The sequence below is a fragment of the Mustela lutreola genome, chromosome 3 (genome assembly GCF_030435805.1).
Source record: "Mustela lutreola isolate mMusLut2 chromosome 3, mMusLut2.pri, whole genome shotgun sequence".
Classification (NCBI taxonomy): domain Eukaryota; kingdom Metazoa; phylum Chordata; class Mammalia; order Carnivora; family Mustelidae; genus Mustela; species Mustela lutreola.
In genome coordinates this window covers 154,697,845-154,721,071 of record NC_081292.1, presented here as the reverse complement: position 1 = coordinate 154,721,071, position 23,227 = coordinate 154,697,845, and the positions used below count along the sequence as shown (strand labels likewise).

Here is a 23,227-nt window from a genome sequence, read left to right as displayed (position 1 = left end):
TTTTTCTTTCAGCAAAGATGTTGCCAATATTTTCTAATTCCACAGGTAACTGCAAATTAATTATACTTATTGCCCATAATTTCAAAGCTAATAGGGTCAATAGAAAAACTTGTGAAAGTTTAAACTTTTTATGACTCTTCTGTTTAGAATGACCAAATGTGGAAAAATTCCTACTTACATGTTGGGATGAGGATCTGCACTACAATTCAGACTATATTACCTATAAAAATGAGCTAAGAATTGAGATTCCTTTAAAGTAAGTTTATGTTTAATATACAACTTACCATAATTTAGTTTATATGAACATTAGCCTTGACACAAATGTTATGAGTTTCTTAAAAAGTAAATCATAGGCTAGGGTAACAGAATGATTTTCTTTTTAAGGAACTATATGGCTATTATATAAAAAAGAGTTGAGAAAGTGTACTACCTGAAAGAAGTCTTAGTAATACATGGTCTATTTAAAAGGAAAACATCTCTATAAACTTATAATTGCAGGAAATCATAATTCTGGAATCACTTAGCAGTGTATAAGAAATGTTTACAATTTGTTTATATTGTATAGGAAATCCTTCTAATGGTATTTAACTCAGCAAACCATATATTCTGATCACCAATTTAACATTTTAAGTATTTATTATAGGCAAACTTATTTTAAATATGTTATAAATTTTATGCTCTTTGAAAAATTGTTTAAATGCTTATGGTACATAAAGATTTAAAGAGTAAAAATGAGTAAACACTAAAACTAGATATCTCCTGATATAGTGGTAAACTACATCATATATCCTTAAGCTTATTATCCTAAAGATTTTTTACACATTTTTTTTTTTTTAAAGTGCTTTGTCTGTTGGAATGGTCATTCTTTATTCCTCTTCCTATTTCCTCTCCTATCAAATTAAATAAATAAATTAAGTAAGTAAGGAAGTAAGTAGAAAACATTTAGGTATCAATGGGATGATCTGACACCTTTTAGTACCATAGTCTGATAGGAGAAACTATCACTAAAAGTTAGTAGGTATAATAAAAATATTTCAATTTTTAAAATTATTAAATGGCCACTAGTCCATTATTTAATATCTTCACCTCCTTATAAAGAAAACTAAACATAAACTTGCCCACTTCCTCAATAATTCTTTTCTCTTCTGATTACCTTCTGCAACAAAAGTTTAAAGAAATATTTAATCAAACTAGTCAACATTTATTAAATAAAGAACAATTTTTTTAAAACCTTATGGTATGAAATACTTAATTTTATATATTCAAAAGCTTCTTAAAATACCTAACTAGGTAATTTAATTAATCCCTTAGGATATCAAGTATATTAAAAATCATTAAGACATTATTTCAACTAGGGGTCAAAATCACACATTACTTTGTGTTAAATCACTTCTTTTGGTAGTCTTAGCTAAGATTAGGTCAGAAACTCAGAAACTACAATTTAAAATCCTCTGAGAAATCTTTAAATCTAAAAGTAATCAAGTTTAACACATTCTTTCACTAATTCAAGGAGATAAGACAGAAAACTGGAACTTTCACGCAACTGTGATATCCTACATCTTGTATAGTAACACAAAAGTAGCAACAAAGACATTAACAATTGCAGTTCAAGCTGGGAGTGACTGTTCTGTTTCAATTCAATGACACCACTAATGGCTTCTTAGCAGCTCCATGAAATCAACCAGCTGTCAAGTTGATGCATCAGAAGGAACAGTTATGCACTCCCATAAGAAAAAGCAACACATCAGGATGTTTGGCAAAACATCTGCTCCTTTACACTGCAGTTCTATAATAAACATGCAAACAAAGAAATGAGAGAAAGGGCAACAGAATTAAAATTCCAAGGTTTCCATTACAGTCTTAAACGCATTTTAAATAAATGACATAAAAATAAAAACAAATTTCTGCCAACTTGAATACTTTGTTATTTTAAATCTTGAAAAATGCTAAATATAATTACTCAGATTCTTCTAGAAAGGCAAAGGCTACATAAAAATCATTATATTTTAAAAATTGAGAGTAAACTATATTCACCCAGAAAAATTATCATAATGTACAAAACGCAAAAAATATCAAAATATATCCTTCATTTGACAAGAATGCCAACAGCATTCTAATAAATGCATTTCCAAGACTGAACACTCTAAAAATATTTTAAGCAGTGTTTGAAAGAGTAAATGCTACTATAGTTAAGCAATAGTTTAACATATAGGAACAGTAAAGATACTATTCTCTGGATTTTAAAATATCTGCCTACTCCTACTTTTCTCCAAACCATTATATGAATACAATATTAAGTCCTGATAAATAACTTTCTTTTTACAGCATACAGTTTGATCATCTCCCCTGAAAGACTCTTATTTGTCATCACAGACTTAAAATAATTTTACATTCAGCCATTCATTTCAAACATTTGTAAAATTTGACTTTTTTCTATCTGAAATTTAAAAGTGCCCCAATGTTGTCTAAATTATTGATTATGCAGCATAGTGACAATATGTACAGTGTTTACAATAGGTGTGAGACATCAAATGTACTTAACTACCATTTTCTTAAACTGCTTATCCTCTGTTGCTTGCCATTTATAATCTGCCAAATCTTCTAGTCCTTTGTTGCATGTATAATTTAAAACCATCTGTTCTATGTGCTTTTAACTATTTAAACATTTTTCACCTACCTACAATTCACATAAATGGCAGACATTCAATTCAGTCAAGCTTTCTATATAGCGTTTTACATAAAGCAAATTCCAATATAAATAACATAGCAAATAATACCAAAGAAGACTGCTCCAGAGATAAAAACATAATGTTAGACAAACCTTTTCAATGTATTCAGAATTGTTTCTATTAGTTTTTTTTTTAAGTTAATTATAACCAGTGTTTTTCCCCATCCCAGAAGACAAAGAGAATGCAAATTAAATACAGACAGTTTCATGTCCTTGTTAGAAGAGAAGTAAATATGCTGACTGAAAATGACTACAGGAGACAGAATCCCACTTTCCCATTCAATTTACAGTGCCTCTTATTTATATACCAGTCAGTGAATCATTAAGTTTGGTCATGTGACCAATCGAACTTCTGTGAGATAAAAAACTATTTTAAACAAGCAAATTAAAGCAACACTAATTTTTATTGTATATTTTTACATAATGGCTGCCAAAGAGCTTACAGCTTGAAGTTATAAAATATATTTTAAAATAAATTTTGCCTTTTAAATACTAATGACATTTTTGCCAATCGTTTAATATGTGCTACTAAATTTTAAAAGTATCCAGTAGTTCCAGGTATTTTAAGTTGTATCTTTCCAAAATGTAAGTAAATATGTTTTTAAAAACTATTTAATTACAAAAGAGGACCTAGGTAATTTAAAATAATTGTATGTAAAATATTAACCAAGCTGATTAAAGAAACATCTACAGCAGAGTGAAGTAAATGAGAAAGGAATATACTCATTAAAAATAACATTTGAAACCTTTTAAGAAAAAACACGTAGACAAAAAACTAGGTGAATACCAATGACACTATAAAAGTTTATACCATGTTTTTGCACATAATTTTCCACCTGTTACCAAAACGTAAAATGTGTAGACGCTGAGGATTCATTTTGAGAACGCGACCCAAAAATAAGCAATACAACTTATCTTTAACCAGTAAGTTACCTGCCTTTTAAAACCGGGAAAAAAAAATTAGGTGAAAATTTTACTCTTGGGAAAATTTCTCGATAAAGTTTACATGACGTCACTGGGCCCCCTGAACATTCCCTAAACTTTGAGTTTTATCCAGACACACTTTTTTGCCTTTCTAGGGCTTCTTTCCCTTTCTCAAAAATAAAAAAGGGAGACTTGGGAATAAAAATTGCCCAAGATGGCGAAACGCTTGTTGTTTAGAGGGCAGGAAAAAAAAAATGGAGGATATTGTAATATACACAAAGGGATAAATTTCAACAACTCGGCCAAGGACTGCAGCTGCTTCTCTCTTTATAAGGAAGCAACACACAAAAGATAAATACAGAGGGAGAGAAAAGAGAAAAATCTCCCAAACAGCAGGGCCAGCTCTTACTCTCCAACAAACACTTCCTTCCTTTCCTAAGTCCCAATTCTGGGGTTCATGGAACTAAAGTAACAGGAGGAAAGCCGCGAAAGAGGAAGGGGGGAGGGGAGCGACAAGAAGATTAAAAGAGCGGAGTTGAGGGCTGGCGGTTGTTCCCGGGAAGAACTGCGAGGAGACAGACATTACTGTAGGAAAAGCTACGCTCCTCTAACCCTCCGTGTACAGGCACAGATCTTCCCGTATCCAGATCTTCTCCCGTCTCACCTGCCCCATTACAACACCCGCCCCCCCACCAGCCCATTTTCAATAAACTCTGGAGCTCCAAAGCTACACAGAGAAAGCAAAAGAGGCCCGGACTTGGGGGGTGGGGGGTGGGGGGTGGGGGTGCCAGGAGCTGATCATCAGTCCTGAGGGGAAGAGGGGGCGGAGGCAAAAAAAGGGCAGCAGTAGGCGGACTGGGGGGTGGGGGGGTATCTGGAAACTACCCCGGCAGGGATTGGGGGAGCAGCGTATATTCCCGGGGAGGAACGGCGATCGCAACAGTGCCAGAGGTTATCGTTTAAGAAGCAAAACTGTTGGCGGCAACCCGAGCGCTGGGAGCCGAAGGAAGGAGGAGGCGCGCAGCCCGGGCGGCCAAGCAGGGCGACCGGCACAAAGGAGGCGGACTGGCGGCGGCGGCGACTGCCCGCGGCCCTGCTGCACCGAAGTCCCGCACTGGCAGCTAGGAATAAAGTTTACATTCTCCTGAGACCGCACCCCCCACCTCCCACCCAGGACCGCGTCCTCCTCCCCCAAACTCCGCTCGGGACCCCGAGCACCGCCCCAGCCTTCCAGCCAGCACAACAAAGAGACACACCGACCGGCGAGGGTAAACAGCCGCGGAGGGCGAGCAGGGCGGGCAGGGCGAGCGCCTCGAGAGAAGCAACTCCAGAGTCCCCGCTCGCGGAGCGTAGTTTTTCCTGTTCTGCTACCAACCGGCTTTGTAACATTTGGAATTTCCATCTTCACCCGCACCCCTCACACCCGAAGATTTTAAACTCACCTTTACTTTCGAACTGAGAGTTGCGGTGGATGAGATTTTTGCCTTCCCCAGATGGCTGAAGGTTACGATTTTTGTTTTTGGAAGCCCTACCACCTCCTTGTCTCGATTATTATTTTTGCAAGGAAAGTATAAAGAGAGTTGGAGTGGAGGTGAGATTTGTGATCGCGAAAGCCCTTGACTCCCTCCTTCTCCGCCTTCCGCCTCTCTCTGATTAGTTCCTATCCAGCAGCAGATTGAAGCAGGAGATGATTCTTCTCAAGGTTTGTTCAGCAGCTTCACTTCTAGGCGAAGGCTTCATGAACCAAGTGACGTCAACCAACAAGGCTTCTCTCTCTCTCCTCTCTCTAACAATGAAAGTTGCTGTTAACAAGGGAAAAAAGAGAGAGAATTGTTTATACCATTTCAGTTCCAATAATAAATGACCTATCAGCTCCTAAAGGAGCCAAGGGAGGGAGGGGGGTTGCTTCTTCCTCCCAAGAATTCTGTAGCTTTGAGTTTGCAACCGTTCCTTGTCCCAAGAAAAAGTTAAGAAACTTAATTTTTTTTTTTTCTTTCCAAAGCAGGACAGAAAATAGGATTGGAAACCCAATTTAAAACTGGGCAATAGGGAGCCTAGATTAACCATTTCCACCTAAACTTTTTTGTCTGTAAACTCAGAATTCGGCTTAAGTCTATAAACCATCTAAATTAATATGCCAGGAATTCGTGGATGTTTGGAACTCAAAATGCAGGACGCAAGACGGTCCCGGTATAAAACTCTGCTGCCCAAACACAGGCAAGTTAAACTAGCTGTAGTGCTGATGCACTGAATTAAAGTTTAAATAAAACACGTTAAAACAGCAAATCGTTTTAAAGTTAGAAGTTAAACCTGTGAAAGGTAATCCCAATTGTAGTTTCTCCCTCCAATTTCTGAAGTCAAAAGGAGTGGGGTTAGCTAATCGCAGGAATTGAACACTTTTTTAAAAAATCAAGTTAAGCCTGGTAGCTCATTTCTCCATCTTTAAACTACACAGGAGGTGTGCTTTTTGTTTACTTCCAGACTCTCCCAACTTTCTGTTATTTACCCTTAGATTTCTCCCTCACCCCCCAATCCCAACATCCTAAAACCAATAAAGTTAAAATAAAGGTGAAGTACACCTTACTCCTTCCTGGGTACACCACCCCATAACTTCCTAAAAATGATTTTTTAAAAACTGTAACTTCAGTTAACGTTTTATTACACGAGAATATATATACTTTTTTCATTGAGGTAGTGTTTTTTTCTCTGGAACACATGGAAGTCTCCATGTTTATATAATTAAAAATTGCATGATTTAATTTTCAGGATGAAGAGCAAGTGAAAAGCAAGCCACAGAAGAATAATTTGACCATATATGTATATTTTGTACATACATTTGTGAATAAATGTATCTTAAAAGATGCTATTGTTTTATGTTTCCTCTTCAGCCACTGGCTGTGATTTTAATTGTGCTGGAGGATCTTCATTAGTATTAACACATGGGGAGATTTCACAAAGCTGCTTCATTAGGGGGGGAAAAAAAAGCTTGGCAGACTAGGTCTTTTTGCATGCACTGAGAATGTCAGCCTTACCTCGGTCATTTGTAACATAATAAGTGCAAGTACAATGATTGCAGTGCAGGAGCACTGGGGGAAGGGCAGAAATACTGCCTGTCTAATAGGGATATCTGAAAAAAAAAGGCTGCTCATTACACAGTAAAATGTATGCTAAAAATTAGTGAAGATGATGTCTCAGGAGACTGATGCTAAATAAATTAATGTGCTGATATGTTTTTAATTATTATTTTTGTAGTAGTTTATTTCGTTCTCAGGATTCACATTGAGCAGCAAAGCTGCGCTAGCACTATTGATTTTTTTTCCCTGCCACATTCCCGGAATACAGATTTTAATCATTTCACTACACCACACTCAGTAATTTCATTAAAAACTGGAACCTTCTATCCCCAGAAAAGCATTTAATTTCAATGACATACAATTTCTCTCTTAGCAGAAAACCGTCTCTACAGTAAAAGCTGGCCTAAGGTTCAAATGCATAATTTAATCCTGAGTTTTCCATGCTCTGCATTCCTTTGAAGCTATAATTTGAGTAACTACCTAATAACTGTAATAAGGACAATAATTTCCTTATAATATATTATTAACTCATATTTAATTAACTCAGAGGCCAAGCTCTATACATGTATGACTGGGTCAAGAGTTCTACCATCTCAAAATTTACCAATAGTGTTCCAGAAGAAAAATAAAGATTAAAATATAAGTGTGAATGCTAGCATTTAGATATTCCAACCGAAATAATTAACAAAAAAAGTTCATGAATTTTAAATAATAGTGACCACTATTCAAACAGTATTTTAAAACATTTGGAAGTAAATAAGGCAACTCACTAATATTTCTATATATAAAGAATTATAATATTAATATTTCAACTATCCATTTCTGAAAGTTTAATCACTAGCATTGCTTTTGACAAAGTATTCAATTTTGAAAAGATTTTTTTAAAAAGGGCTAGATTCAAGTTGCCTCAATTTTTATACAGAATTCTCTCTTGAAATAAAGTTAAATGGCACACTTGAGTAATTTGAATAACCAAATGATATACAACAAAATAAGGCTCAATTTAGGTTCTAGTAATTAAATGATACTCAGTTTAAGATGGTACTTTGTTTTTCCAACCACTAGGTTTCAAAAGGATATGTAATTTATATTGCCTGTTTTTAGAGAAGAAACCTGTGGGGAAAAAAACATTTGACATAATAAAATTCATTTATTAAATTCAGAATATATGCCTAATCAACAGAAGACACTTGTACATTGGTAATAAAAGTGATTTACTTATATAAAAGTAAAAACTCATGTTAAAAATTCCTATCATTCCTCTGGTTAATTTTAAAATCATAATCCAAAAAATATTTTTAAGACTATGTATATGTAATTTCAAGTTGCAGCCATAAACAACACAAAAGTTGTATTTTCCTTGTTTAATGATGAAGTAACTTGTACAAAAGAAGACTCAGTGTTGTCAGAATGTTGGAAGAAATGATAAAAGTCATGATAATAAAGAACTTGATTTTACTGTCTTTAAAATACTTAAAAACTGTATTTTATTAAAACTATATATATTTATTACTCCAATAATTTGAAAAATATTTGTGCAACACTCTTAAGGTTGAAATGCAGTAAAATGGTGATCAATAATCAGCAAAATAGTGGATAAATGAAAAACTCAGATCAATAGCTAATATTCACAAGATGAATTTCTACATTTCAATAAAAAAGCTTATTTTGTGTATTTAAGTATATATTTAAAATAATTTGGTGTTATTGGTAGTTCAAATATGTTAATTATTCAATTTATACCTTTAAAACTGATTTTTTTTAAAAAGTACACTAGAAATTTAAAACTGGATTGTTCCAGTATTTGCTACCCTCTATGAAATTGTGCTTAAATTAGTTTTTAATATGATTCCTTCCCTTCTTTATGTTTTCATATTTGATTGTTTCAAAGATTACAACACAGTCATAGAGCTGGAGGGTGAGGGAATAATTACTACAATTATAAAATAATTTTACCCTGGTAGCACTTAGTCTGTACCTAGAATCATCATCTAAATTCATTTTCAGAATTGCAAAAGAATTTAACAATCAAACATCTCTTCTAATATTACTGATAATTATTTCTGAAATCCTATATAAGATATATACCTATCCCATGCTAATCATGCCATCACTATATGTAAATTGTTGCATTTTCTTCTGTGAAGAAGCATCTATTTTTAGGACCAAGATAGAACTTCTCAAATAAGGAGATAAAGAGATAAAGATGGTTAAGTATCTAATTTATTACTATAGGTATTGATCTTCAAAGGATAAGGAATTGACATGTATGTAAAGAGATCAAAGTCTAGGAAGGCTGATACAAAAAGCCAATATGAGAGATTTCAATAGTAGAACAAGCTGGCCACTGTCATGTCTTGTTCCAGTTTCAATCAGTACAAACTAATGAAGAGTTATTGGTTTTCATTCATCCAACATTTGAGTGCTCACTATCTGCTATGCACTCTGCTAGAGACTGAGAAAACATGAAAAGCTCACATTCTGGTTGATGTTGAAAGTGTGAAATTCCTGGGAGATTAGAGAATCACATAAATCACATTATAAAGATACAAATAATAAAGTTTTGCTAGAATAAAGAGGATGCGGCTGGGCGCCTGGGTGGCTCAGTGGGTTAAGCCGCTGCCTTCGGCTCAGGTCATGATCTCAGAGTGCTGGGATCGAGTCCCACATCGGGCTCTCTGCTCAGCAGGGAGCCTGCTTCCCTCTCTCTCTCTCCGCCTGCCTCTCTGTCTACTTGTGATTTCTCTCTGTCAAATAAAATAAAAATAAAATCTTAAAAAAAAAAAAAAAGGATGCGGCAAATAATTCTGTGAGCCTAAAAAAAAAGGTTTATTAAAGGGATGCCATTTGAACTGCATCTCAAATACTGACAGCCTAGCAGGCAAGACTTAGGATGAACAGATCCTAAGTAAAAGAAACCATAAATTTAAATACAAAGATCTACTAAGTCTGGTGTCTCTCCACTAGGAGGAAGTTCACCAGAACAGGAATATTCATTGTGAGGTATGGAATACCAGGGATGAGGAAGGAAAAGGAGAGTAGGACCTGAGAGTGAAAGGCCTAAGATACCACAGTAATGTGACTGAATTTATCCTGAGAGCCCACAAAAGTCAGTAAAGGAGTGACATGATCAACCTTGTTTTTAGGGAGCAAAAACTATGTAGGCAGTGCAAATGATAGACCACAGTATGACCAAAGTGCTTAACAGTTCATGAGAAAGATGATGAAGGACAGTGGTACTGTAGTGGACATTTAAAGCCAGATATTTTTGAGGTAAAATGTGGATTTGGTGATCAACTGAAAACACAGGGAGTTAAGGGAGAGGAAGGACTGAAAGAAGACTATAAGGATTTCTGGCTTAAAAAACTGGATAAGTGCTGGAGTCATTAAGATCCAGAATATATAAGAGAATACAAATCACTAAATATTCATGAATTAGAACTTAAACTTATGCTTTATAAGAATCTACTGGAAAGTTTTTAAAAAATATACATACCCAGGCCCACTACCAGAGATTCAGTAGGTCTGGAACTGAAAGCAAGAATCTATTCTCCTTTTCAAAAAAAACTTCTGACAGTGCTTCCGATAAACATTCCTGATTAAGAACAGTGTCATAAGCATAAAATTGATTATAAAATTCTTTTGGAATTAAAAAAAAAAACCCAAAAAACAAGAAAAGCCCTGAAAAAGAAGAGCACTGAAAGTGTGTGGGGCGAACTCATATCAGACATTAAAATACACTATAGCCTTTATCATTTACAGTTGGCATTGACATCTGAGAAAAAGATCAATGAAACACAATAGAAAATTGAGAAATTTACTGAAGTGCATATGAAAATTTAACATAGATAAAAGCTGTATCTCAAAGCAGTGAGGAAAAAAATGGACGTTTTAATAAGTGGTTTGGGGATCTGGGTAGGCAAAAGAGGTAAATTTGGATCTGTTCTATGGACAAATTAAAAAATATATATTTAAATGTAAAAATTTGAACCACACAAATAGTAGGAGAACTTATGGGTCAATTCCTTTATAACTGGAGAATAGTGAAAACATTCTTCGCAATGGTCAAAACTAGATGCAATACTGCATCTAGTTTTATATATGTTGGCAATATATAAAATTTTGTATTATATATAAAATTATGTATTCAAATACATAGAGCTAAAAAGGTTTTATATGGCACTTTAAAAAAAAAGGTTTCATATGACTAAAAAGAAAAGAAAAAATACCACAAGATAAGTACAGTGACAAATGAGAAACTCAAAAAATAATTTATATGAGACAATTCAATAACCGTATATATAGAGTATCTAAAAATGAATAAAAGACCAACACCCTGAACAGATATTTAACAAAAAAAAATAAAGGCAAATGCCCCTTAAATAGAAATATTCTCAACCCTGCCCATAAGAGAAATGCAAATTAAGAATCACTGAGATACTATTTCTCACCCAACAAACTGGCAAAAATCCAAAAGTTTAACAACATAGCCTGTTAGTAAGATACTTATGGGAAAAGGACCACTCTCAGATATTGCTTGTTGGAGTGAAAAATGGAAAAACCTCAACAACAGAGAATTTGACAGTATCTAGCAAAGTTACATATGTAGGGGTTTTTTCTTTTTGTTTTTGTTTTTGACTAGCAAAATACACTTCTAGGTCTGATCAACACGGATGAAAATCTAAAATAAATATATATAAGAAGATACTCACTAAAGCATTGTTTATTATAGCTAAAGTTTGGAAATAACCCAAATGTTCATCATAGGGAAATGGTTGAATTGATTAGGGTCCACAGAGTGGAGTATTGTGCAATTTTTAAAAATGAATGAGAAATGTATATAGTATGAAGTATTTCACAACCGCAGTATATAATAATATACTAATATAATAATAATAGCATATCATATGCTACCTTTCATCCATATATTCACTTAATTTTTTAAATGAAAGGAAAAATCAAAACCTTAAAAAAACATGGCTACTATAAGGAGAAAGTGAGCAAGGTAGAAAAGATAGACTAGTAGGAAGTTTTCTCATGAAACTTGTTTTATAGATGTGATTTTGGAATCATATAAAGTAATTTACATAATTATAAAACAAAAACAAATTAAATTTTAAAACACTCCCATCAAAATGAAAGCTAAATGAAATAAACTTAATTGTATATGGAGTTTCATACAGGGACTATTCCAAGTGACTTTACATGTAATAATTTTTTAAAACCACACACAAACACAGTAATTTAACAATATGTCTCTCATAGGATATAAAGTAAGAAAAATAACTTTAAAGCAGCAACAACAAAACAGGAACTTAAATTATTACTAACCGTATTCTTGTGGTATAAAGTGGTGCTGTTATTTTAATATTGTTGCATGCATAGTCTGAGAAAAAGCAAATGGATGTTTTGCAAAAAGCAAAGTTGGTATATTTAAAAATTTATTTTTGCTATGGGGCAAAAAAGAACCATATAAAATGAATGAGTAAATAAAAACTCTCTGATACTTAATGAGATTTATGAAGAACTCATTACATATTTCATATTTAAAAGTATATACTTAATTCTGCCCACTGTAACCTGGAGTTAGCCTGGGACAAATGGTGTTTAGAGACCATAATATGGGTGCACAAGTGTGTGCTTGTGGCTACTGCAATAGTCTATTTCTTATGCTTTTACAGTGGGCATCTCAGGATGGTGAGTTCGAGCCCCACATTGGACATGAAAGTTACTTTAAAAAAAAAAATAAGAAGAACTAAATCAGATCAGTCCATGTTATTTACAGACAACTGTGCCCTAGGAATAATGCAATATGAGAAGTAATATTCAGATGTCAACTCTTTAACTAGTAATGTTGTTCCTTTTCCAATAGTTTTTATTTCATCAATACAGATTCCAACACATCTTTTCCAGAAAAATTTTTGGATCACAAAATAATTATGATCCAAATTTTAAAAATTTCTTCCCCTTTAGCATGGTTTTCTAGCAATTAAAAAAAAAAACAAGTTGTCAAGCACTTCACCCTCATAAATGAACTGCACATAAAGAGTTTACTCATATTCTTCACATAAAAGATTTCATCCAACTGTAAAGCCTAGTATTAGCATGCACATGTTAGAGTAACTGTGCTTTTATACTGTATATCATTGATATTATAGTGTCCAAATGTATCACATTAAAGGAATTTTGCCAATACTTGATTCTGACTTATTGCCAGAGATAATATTTATTATTTGCTGCTGGTTTAATAAACTTGGCAACTGTATGGTTTATAACTGCTTTTGCTCTGAGGAGTGCAGCACTGAATTAATACTTTCTTAGCTTTGGTGTCTTCTCCACTTTTAGAGACAAAACTACTGGAAAGCAATATTTTGTGTTTATTCTGGAAAGCTTCTACTATTTTACCAGAATTGTTTACCAAAACATGTCATTTTTTTTTAAGATTTTATTTATTTTATTTGACAGAGATTACAAGTAGGCAGAGAGACAGGCAGAGAGAGAGAGGCAGAGAGCCCAATGCAGGGCTCGATCCCTGGGATCATGACTTGAGCCGAAGGCAGAGGCTTTAACCCACTGAGCCACCCAGACGCCCCTGTCATTTTTTTAAAAGAGAGCCAATGACAATAAATTTCTCTAGCCCGAATGAATTCAAATTATTTTTTTACTCTTTCCCCCTATATATTTATAAACTTTCTCCCTCTCCCCCATTCTTCACTGAAGAGAGGCAATCCAAAAGGAGAACGATCCTACAAGAAGCAAAATAAATGACTGAAATTCCCTGGAAACCAGATAAGTAAAGCTGCATCTTTAAAAACGGCAAAAATTAAATTTATGAACTGTGAGCTACTAAGCATGGCTAAACTATGAGCAGAGGGAGACAATTCAGATGGAGCTTTTTATTGTTGTTAAGTAATCTCTATACCCAATGTGGGGCTCAAACTCATGACCACTGAGATCAAGAGTCATGTGCTCTACTGAGCCAGCCAGGTGTCCCTCAGCTGGAGGTTTTTTTTGTAGATTTTACATGCAACTTTTGTTGGAGGACTTAAGTTAATTGAGATTTTCTTGGAGGTTCACCTTAACTACTAAGGGGAGGAAACTTATCTTTTTTTTCATAGGGAGACAGCACTTGGGATTCAGATCATTTCCTTAGTTCAGGAATCTTGAAGCCTCTGTTTCTGCCAAGAAACCAACCCTATCCTTCACTGTTCAACTTTCAGTCATCTCTTCCCAGCAGCTGTTTGTATTTCCGCATAGTGAGAAAGAGAAAAATGTATGGAGACACTATTCATCTATTCTTCTACTATTATAGGCATATTAATGATGAATTTCAAGATCATCATTAATCTTAAAATTAAGCCAGCTTTTAGGGAGTAGATGTGAGGTTGGGCAACACACTATGCTTTAGCAAATCTTCTGTTTCTTTCCTTCTTTTGAAATGTATTATATAGGATTCTATCCTGTTTCTCATTTCTGGTTACTGCTGGTGAACATTTTATTTGTTTTAGGTTTTCCTTCTGGTTCTTACTTTTCTTTAACTGTTGTAGCTCATAACATTAAGTGTCAGAACAGTGAAATTTTGTAGCTTCTTTCTACTGTCTTTACACAAAAGTCTCTTAATTGAAAACATACTTAATTGAAAGTATATTAATTTTAAAATAATATAATTAAGCATATTAATTAACTGAAAGTATATTAATTACATTAATATATTAATAATATACATAAACAATAACAAAGGTTAAATCTAGAGGAATTTTTGTTTCTACTGAAATCCTTTCATATATCCTTTAATTACTATACTATGCCATGTTTTTCTTTCATTCAGTCATTTAATTGCTCCAGAGATATTTATTGAACATCTTTTCTACTTCAGGTCCTAGTATAAATGTTATACATTTGTAGAGATACAGCAGTGAAAACAGTAAACTAGCCCTCATAGGGCGACTTTTTTGCAGGGAGAGATAGACTATAAACACACAAGTAAACACACAGTATATACCAGGGTCAGCAAACTTCTATCAAGGCCAAATAATAAATTTTTTGGCTGTATGGGCCATATGTTTTTGTTGCAATCTCTCAACTCTGCTATTGTAGTGAAAAAACTAGCCACAGACAAAATGTGTAAAAAAAAAAAAAAAAAAAAAGTGGGCCTAGCTGTCTTCTGAGAAAACTTTATATATAAAATAAGTGGTTTGTAAAAGGCCTCACTAGTAAGATGTTTAAGCAAAAACCTAAAAAGAAATGAGTGAATAAGGAAGGTAGACATATAGGGGAAGAGCTTTCCAGGCAGAGGGAATAAGATTTGCAGACACTCAATTGTTCAAGAACATTAAATAGGCTAATGAGGTCAAGAAGAGAAACAAAAGATAAAGTCACAGAGTGCCATTAATGGTGCCATACTCTGTAGGGCTTTTAAGCCATTATAGAAAGACTTTGGATTTTTACCCTAACTAAAAACCACTGACTGGTTTTGAGCAAAGAAATGAATCAGTCTGACTTACCTTTGCAAAAGATCTCTCTTGCTTCAGTGTCAGAACAGACTGTAGCAGATTAAGAGCAGAAGTTAGCAGACCATATAGAAGACTGCTAAAAAATCCAACTAAGGGAGGATAATATTAAGCTTAAAATTGACAGTAGTGATTGAGAAAGTGCTTAGATTCTGAATATATTTTGAAGGTAGATAAAGGCATCTGTTGCTGGATTGGATATGTGCTATAAGAGAGGAATGAATAATGACTCCATAGATTTTTGTTTTCAGGAACTGAAAGACTAAAGTTAGCATTTTTAAAAACAGACCACAAAAGTGCTGCCTTGGATAAAGGGTTTGGGGTCTGGTATAAATCAATAGAATGGTTTTGTACTTGTTAATTTGTAGATGCTAACTAAACACTCAAGTAAAGTTATTAAGTACAAAGATGGCTATATAAGATTGGCGTTTAGGGAAAATATCTAAGGCTGGCGATAAAAATTTGGAAGCTATTTCCTTATAGTATATAAAGTGTTGATGGTAGGGGTGCTGAATCGGTAAAACATGGCTGGTTCAGTCGGTAAAGCATATGACTACTGATCTCAGGATCATGAGTCCAAGGCCCATGTAGGGATAGACCCTAACTAAAAATAAATAAGTAAGTAAATAAATAAATGTTGATAGTATTTAAAATATGAAATGGCTGAGATCACCAAAGACTAACTGTAGAAAAGCTAAAGCCCTATGGTACTGCAATACTTAGAAGTTGGATATAAGAAGAAAAACTAATGAATGAAATTAAGAAGGAGTGGCCCATAAAATGAATGAAAAACCAAGAGTAATGTTCTAAACGTCAAGTTAAAAAGATCATGTTCAAGGAGGACATAATCATGAATTCTTTCAACTGCCACTGACAAGTTGAGTAAAATAAAGACTTCAAATTAACAATTGGGGTTTACAACAAAGACATCACAGCTGTTTTACTGAAGCAGTTAGAAAGATTTTTAAAAATCATCTTTCAGTTAAGGAATATGTCTTTATAAAGTTTTGTTTGTTTCTACAGGGGTCTGGGAAGTATTTATTTTCTATGAATTTGGAAATGTGAAAATTTCTTTATACCTCCTTCAGAAATGAAAGACAAAGCAGATGAACACAAAATTTTTCTTTTTTTTTTTTTTTTAAAGATTGTATTTATTTATTTATTTGTCAGAGAGAGAGTGAGCGAGAGCGAGCACAGGCAGACAGAATGGCAGGCAGAGTCAGAGGGAGAAGCAGGCTCCCTGCGGAGGGCAAGGAGCCCGATGTGGGACTCGATCCCAGGACCCTGGGATCATGACCTGAGCCGAAGGCAGCTGCTTAACCAACTGAGCCACCCAGGCGTCCCACAAAATTTTTCTTAAATCAATCTTTTCCCTAAATGTTTCTATTTCTTATAGAATTTACTGTAAGAATTTATAGAATTCTTATAGAGAAAGTTGAACCCACTCAAATGAGCCTGAAACATGTAAAGACACTTTTTAAAAAGATTTTAAAGTAATCTCTACGCCCAGCATGGGGCTCAAACTCAGGACTCTTAAGTTTAAGAGTCACATGCTCTACTGACTGAACCAGCCAGGTGCCCCAAGATTTCTTAATAATTAATGTATATTAGATTTTATTTCCTTATAAGAAACTCTTAAAATTTTTATTCTTCTTACAATTCAAAAATATTGTTAGGTAGATTTAAGAATGGTTCTCTTCTTTGTTGATTCTTTTTAGATTAGGCTAAATTATTTAACTGGAATTGTTAGATTTTAAAAATCTTATTAAGGGCGCCTGGGTGGCTCAGTGGGTTAAGCCGCTGCCTTCGGCTCAGGTCATGATCTCAGGGTCCTGGGATCGAGTCCCGCATCGGGCTCTCTGCTCAGCAGGGAGCCTGCTTCTCTCTCTCTCTCTCTCCATCTACTTGTGATTCCTCTTTGTCAAATAAATAAATAAAACCTTTAAAAAAATAAAATAAATACATAAAAATCTTATTAAATATTTTTTATTTTTCCCCATTTGCCAGTTGCTTATTCTGTAACTTATTTAAGTTGGATATGATTAAAAATACTATTATTTCTATATGTTCTTTTTTTTCTCTGCTTACAGGGTAAACTCAAGATCACACCAATGATTGTCTACATGATAATTTGGTTACATACTGCCACGAATATAGATTTAAATTCCATCAGCAAAATTTTAATTTCCTTGAAATCTTTCCTGATATCACTCAAAACTCTTTTTATTCATTTTTAACATATTTCTACTATACTTTGTTTTTTCTGCTCAACTTTTATCAAAATCATACTATCTAACCTTATAGCAGAAATTAAAAATTTTCATAAAATTTTCTTCAAATTTTTAGTTTTATATTCTTTCTTTGCTTTGGGGGATAATGTTCATTTTCTCCTCTTCTGTGATGCTTTCCATAGATTACTTAATGACTATTTTCTATTTTCTTTCACCTTAATGAGGTAATATCTGTAACAATTTAGTGCTTGGCATAGGCTATTGTAGACTTTCCTTGTGCATACTTAAGTCAAAGACAGGTTCTCAGATTTGTAGCTGGATCTAGATATATATATATATTATACCTATTTATGTATATATGAGTTTATAAATGTGTATGGCTTATCATTGAATTTGCATTATCAAATAGGACTTAAACAAGTGGTTGGAATCATCTAGGAATCAGGTCAAGTCACCAAAAATCTATTTACTAAAAGCTAACATTCTATTTACTGAATGATTGATCTGTTAAATATATCAAATTCATTCATAAGTAACAACAGTTCAAGGCTTTACCATATTAAAAATATATAAATATATAATGAAACTTCAGAAAACAAAATAGCAGAATTCCATATAAATTTTTTATATATTTAAAAACTTTAAACATATAATTTTGTAATATTTCATTTTTAAGTAACTTCTACACCCAATATGGGGCTTGAATTTACAACCCTAAGATCAAGAGTCATATGATCCACTGACCTAGTCACCCAGGAACTCCTTGTAACATATTTTTATTTGGGGGTTGTTTGTGCTAATTTTTACATTTTTCAAGCTTTTTTTAAATTTTTTAATGTTTTAAATTTATTTTACTTAAAAAAATTTTAATTCCAGTATAGTAAACCTATAGTGTTACATTAATTTCTGGTCAATAATACAATGATTCAAAAATTTTATACATTACCCAGTGCTCATCAAGATAAGTGTACTCTTAATACCCTTCACCTGTTTCACCCATCCCCTCACATATCACCCCTCTGGTAACCATAAGATTGTCCTCTTTAGTTAAAAGTCTATTATTTGGTTTCTCTTCTTTTTTATACTTTTTGTTTCTTAAATTCTGCATTAGTGAAACCATATGGTCTTTGTATCTCTGACTTATTTTCCTTTGCATTATATTCTCTAGATCCATCCATGTTGTTGCAAATTGCAAAATTTCATTCTATTTTATGACTGAGAAATATTTCATTATATATATATATAAAATATATGGATATATTGGATGTGGATATAATGGATATATATATATATATATGTGTGTGGATATGTGTATATATAGGTATGGATATAATGGATATATATATATATTACTCACCACATATATATATCACTTCTTTATCATTCCTCTACTGATGGACATGTGGGATGCTTCTATATTTGGCTACTGTAAATAATGATACAATAAACATAGGTTTGCATGCACCTTGTTGATAAGTGTTTTCATATTTGCGGGTAAATATCTGGGAATGGAATTACTGGATAATATGGCAGTTCTATTTTTAAGTTTTTGAGGAATCTCATATAGTTTTCCCACAGTGGCCACACCAATTTGCATTCCCACCAAAAGTGTACTGGCCAAAACCTATTGTTTCTTGTGTTTTGGATTTTAGCCATTCTGATGGGTATGACATGATATCTCATTGTAGGGATGTTGAGCATATTTTCATGAGTCTGTGGCATGTCTTCTTTGGAGTCATGTCTCTTCATGTCTTCTGTCCATTTTTTAATTTGATTATTTGTGGTTTTTTGGTATTGAGTTGTTTAAGTTCTTTATATATTTTGGATACCAAGATATGTTATTTGCACAAATATTCTCCCATTCTGAATGCTGTCTTTTAGTTTTGTTGGTTGTTTCCTTTAGCATGCAGGAGCTTTTTATATTGATGTAATCCCAATAGTTTATTTTTGCTTTTGTCTCCCTTGCCTCAGGAGACATACCTAGAAAGATGCTGCTATGGTCGAAGTCAGAGACGTTACTGCCTGTGTTCTCTTCTAGTATTTTTATAGTTTCAGGTCTCACATTTAGGTCCTCAGTCCATTTTAAATTTATTTTTGTGTATGATGTGAGAAAGTACAGTTTCATTCTTTTGCATGTAGCTGCTCAGTTTTCCCAACACCGTTTGTTGAAGAGATAGTCTTCTTCCCATTGCACAGTATCATCTCCTTTGTCCAAGATTAACTGACCGTATATTTTTGGTTTTATTTCTGGGCTCTCTGTTCTGTTCTTTTGATCTGTGTGTCTATTTCTGTGCCAGTACCATAGTGTTTTTATTACTACAGGTTTGTCATAGTTCTTAATATCCAGGATTGTGATACCTCCAGTTGTGTTGTTCTTTCAAGACTGCTTAGGCTTTTCGAGGTCTCTTGTGGTTCCATACAAATTTTAAGATTATTTGGTCTAGTTCTGTGAAAACTGTTGCTGGTATTTTGATAGGGATTGCATTAAATCTGTAGATTGCTTTGGGAAGTATGGACATTTTAACAATATTTATGCATCCAATCCATGAACATGGAATACCTTTCTGTTTGTTTGTCTTCAGTTTCTTTCATCAGTGGTTTACACTTTTCAGAGCATAGGTCTTTCATCTCCTTGCTTAAGTTTATTCCTAGGCATTTTATTATTTTTGGTACAGTTGTATATGGGATCATTTTCTTTTTTTTTTTTTTTTAAAGATTTTATTTATTTATTTGTCAGAGAGAGAGAGAGTGAGAGCGAGCACAGGCAGACAGAGTGGAAGGCAGAGGCAGAGGGAGAAGCAGGCTCCCTGCGGAGCAAGGAGCCCGATGTGGGACTCGATCCCAGGACGCTGGGATCATGACCTGAGCCGAAGGCAGCTGCTTAACCAACTGAGCCACCCAGGCGTCCCATGGGATCATTTTCTTAATTTCTCTTTCTGCTGCTTCATTATTAGTGTATAGAAATGCAATGGATTTCTGTATATTGATTTTACTGAATTCATTAATCAGTTCTAGTAGTTTTTTTTTTTTTGGTTGAGTCTTGAGGGTTTTCTATATATAGTATCATGCCATCTGCAAATAGTGAAAGTTTTCCTTCCTTACCAGTTTGGATGCCTTTTGTTTTTGTTTCTCTTTGTGTGTATAATTGCTGTGGCTAGGACTTCCAGTACTATATTGAATAAAAGTGATGAGAGTGGATGTAATTGTCTTGTTCCCAATCTTAGAGGAAAAGCTCAGTTTTTGACTATTGAGTGTGATGTTAGCTGCAGGTTTTTCTTATATGGCCCTTTTTATGTGAGATATGTTCCCTGTAAACCTACTTTGTTGAGGGTTTTCATCATGAATGGATGTTGGACTTTGTCAGGCACTTGTTTTGTATCTATTGAAATGATCTTATGGTTTTTATATTTTATCTTTTTGCTGTGATGTTTTTCAAAACTTTTGAATTTAATTGAATGAAATCTTTTAGTTGAATTTTTACTTAATATTCCTACTTCTCATGCCTTTGAATATAATTAAATGTAAAATCAAAATTTTCAATTATTACTAGTTTATTTTTGGCAGTTTTAATTGAGATATACAAGTAACTTACACTTTGCACAATAATATAGGACAGTAAAAATGTTCAACCAGAAACATATGAAGATTTTTATTTTTTATTTTATTTATTTATTTATTTAAGATTTTATTTATTTATTTGACAGAGAGAGATCACAAGTAGGCAGAGAGGCAGGCAGAGAGAGAGAGAGGAGGAAGCAGACTCCCCGCCGAGCAGAGAGCCCGATGCAGGACTCCATCCCAGGACCCTGAGATCATGACCTGAGCCGAAGGCAGCGGCTTAACCCACTGAGCCACCCAGGCGCCCAAGATTTTTAAATAATTATTAGAAAATTAATGATTGTTCCATAATCTTTACAAAATTTGTCAAAATAAAGAAAACTCTTTTACTATTGCCTACAGATTAACAAAGAAATGGAAAAATGTTAAAACCAGTATTTACTGGAGTGCCTGGGTGGCTCAATCAGTTAAGCATTTGACCAGCTCAGGTCATGATCTCAGGGTCCTGGGACTGGCTTGCACATTGGGTCGGGTTCCACAGTGACTGCGAGTCTACTTCAGGATACTAGCTATCCCTCTGCTTCTGTGCCACAGCAGTCCCTCCACTCCCTGCCCCTCTGCAGACTGCTTGTTTGTGCATGCAAGCATGCGCTCTCCCTCTCTCTCTCAAATAAATAAATATTTTAAAAAAGATAAAGAATAGTTTGAACAATACTTGTTTTCTCTTCCTTGTATAACTTAAGGTTATGGTGGGGAGTGAGCAGCTTTTTCTATTACTTGAATTCCATACAGCATTTTTTAAAATTTAAATCAATTAATTAACATATAGTGTATTACTATCAGAGGTAGATTTCAGTGATTCATTAATCTTATATAATACCCAATGCTCATTACATCAGGTGCCCTTCTTAATGTCCATCACCCAGTTACCTCATCCACCCACCCCACCTCCCCCTCCAGCATCCTCAGTTCGTTTCCAATGACTAAGAGTCTCCTGGGATACCTGGGCGGCTCAATTGGTTAAGTGTCTGCCTTCGGCTCAGGTCATGAACCTGGGGTCCTAGGATTGAGCCCCAGGACCTGCTTCCTGCTCAGCGAGAAGTCTGCTTCTTCCCCTGCCCCTTCTGCCCCATTTGTGCTCTCTCTCCGTCTAGATGAATAAATAAAATCTTAAAAAAAAAAAGTATTTTATGTTGGTCTCCCTCTCTGATTTCATCTTATTTTTCCCTCTCTTACCCTGTGATCCTCTGTTCTGTTTCTTAAATCCCACATATGAGCAAGATCATATGGTAATTATCTTTCTCTGATTGACTTATTTCACTTAGCATAATACCCTCTAGTTCCATCCTTGTTATTGCAAATGGCAAGATTTCATTTTTTTTTTTTTTTGATGGCTAAGTAGTACAGCATTGTGTATCTGTATCTATATATATCTATATATCTAGGTATCTAGATATATATACACATATCACATCTTCTTTATCCACTCATCTGTTGATGGACATCTGGACTCTTTCCATAGTTTGGCTATTGTGGACATGTTGCTATAAACATTGGGGTGCAGGTGCCCCTTTGGATCACTACATTTATAACTTGGGGGTAAATACCTAGTAGTACAATTGCTGGGTAGTAGGATAGCTCCATTTTCAACTTTTTGAGGAACCACATACTGTCATACTGTTTTCCAGAGTGGCTGTACCAGCTTGCATTCTCAACGGTACATAGGATTTGCCTTTCTCTGCATCCTTGCCAATATCTGCCCTTTCCTGACTTGTTAATTCTAGCCATTCTGACTGGTGTAAGGTGGTATCTCACTGTGGTTTTGAATTTGTATTTCTCTGATGCCAAGTGATGTGAAGCATTTTTTTTTTTTTTATGTGTCTGTTGGCCTTTTGGATGTCTTCTTTGGAAAAATATCTGTTCATGTCTTCTGTCCATTTTTTTTAAAAGACTTTATTTATTTGTCAGAGAGAGATCACAAGCAGGCAGAGAGGCAGGCAGGCAGGGAGGGGAAGCAGTCTCCTCGCCAAGCAGAGAGTCTGATGCAGGGATCAATCCCTGGACCCTGGGATCACGACCTGAGCTGAAGGCAAAGGCTCTAACCCAGTGAGCCACCCAGACACCCCTTCTGTCCATTTCTTGATTGGATTATTTGTTCTTTGGGTGCTGAGTTTGATAAGTTCTTTATAGATTTTGCATACT

The 23,227-nt window shown here is 34.3% G+C and overlaps 1 protein-coding gene and 1 long non-coding RNA gene across 3 annotated transcripts in view; one reads left to right on the top strand and one right to left on the bottom strand.

Moving 5' to 3' along the window:
• Positions 1 to 5,233, bottom strand: part of BAZ2B (bromodomain adjacent to zinc finger domain 2B) — a 317,972-nt gene extending 312,739 nt beyond the window's left edge. The window contains exon 1 of one of the 2 annotated variants that reach the window (XM_059167217.1): positions 5,095 to 5,233. The gene's annotated coding sequence lies outside the window, so the exon portion shown is untranslated. The remainder of the gene's footprint in view (positions 1 to 5,094) is intronic. The other variant, XM_059167218.1, reaches the window with a different exon arrangement.
• On the top strand, positions 5,230 to 6,515 carry LOC131827189 (uncharacterized). The gene is made up of 2 exons (XR_009351938.1): positions 5,230 to 5,354; positions 5,752 to 6,515. It is a non-coding gene; the product is annotated as an uncharacterized LOC131827189 (long non-coding RNA).
• Positions 6,516 to 23,227: the final 16,712 nt, after the last annotated feature.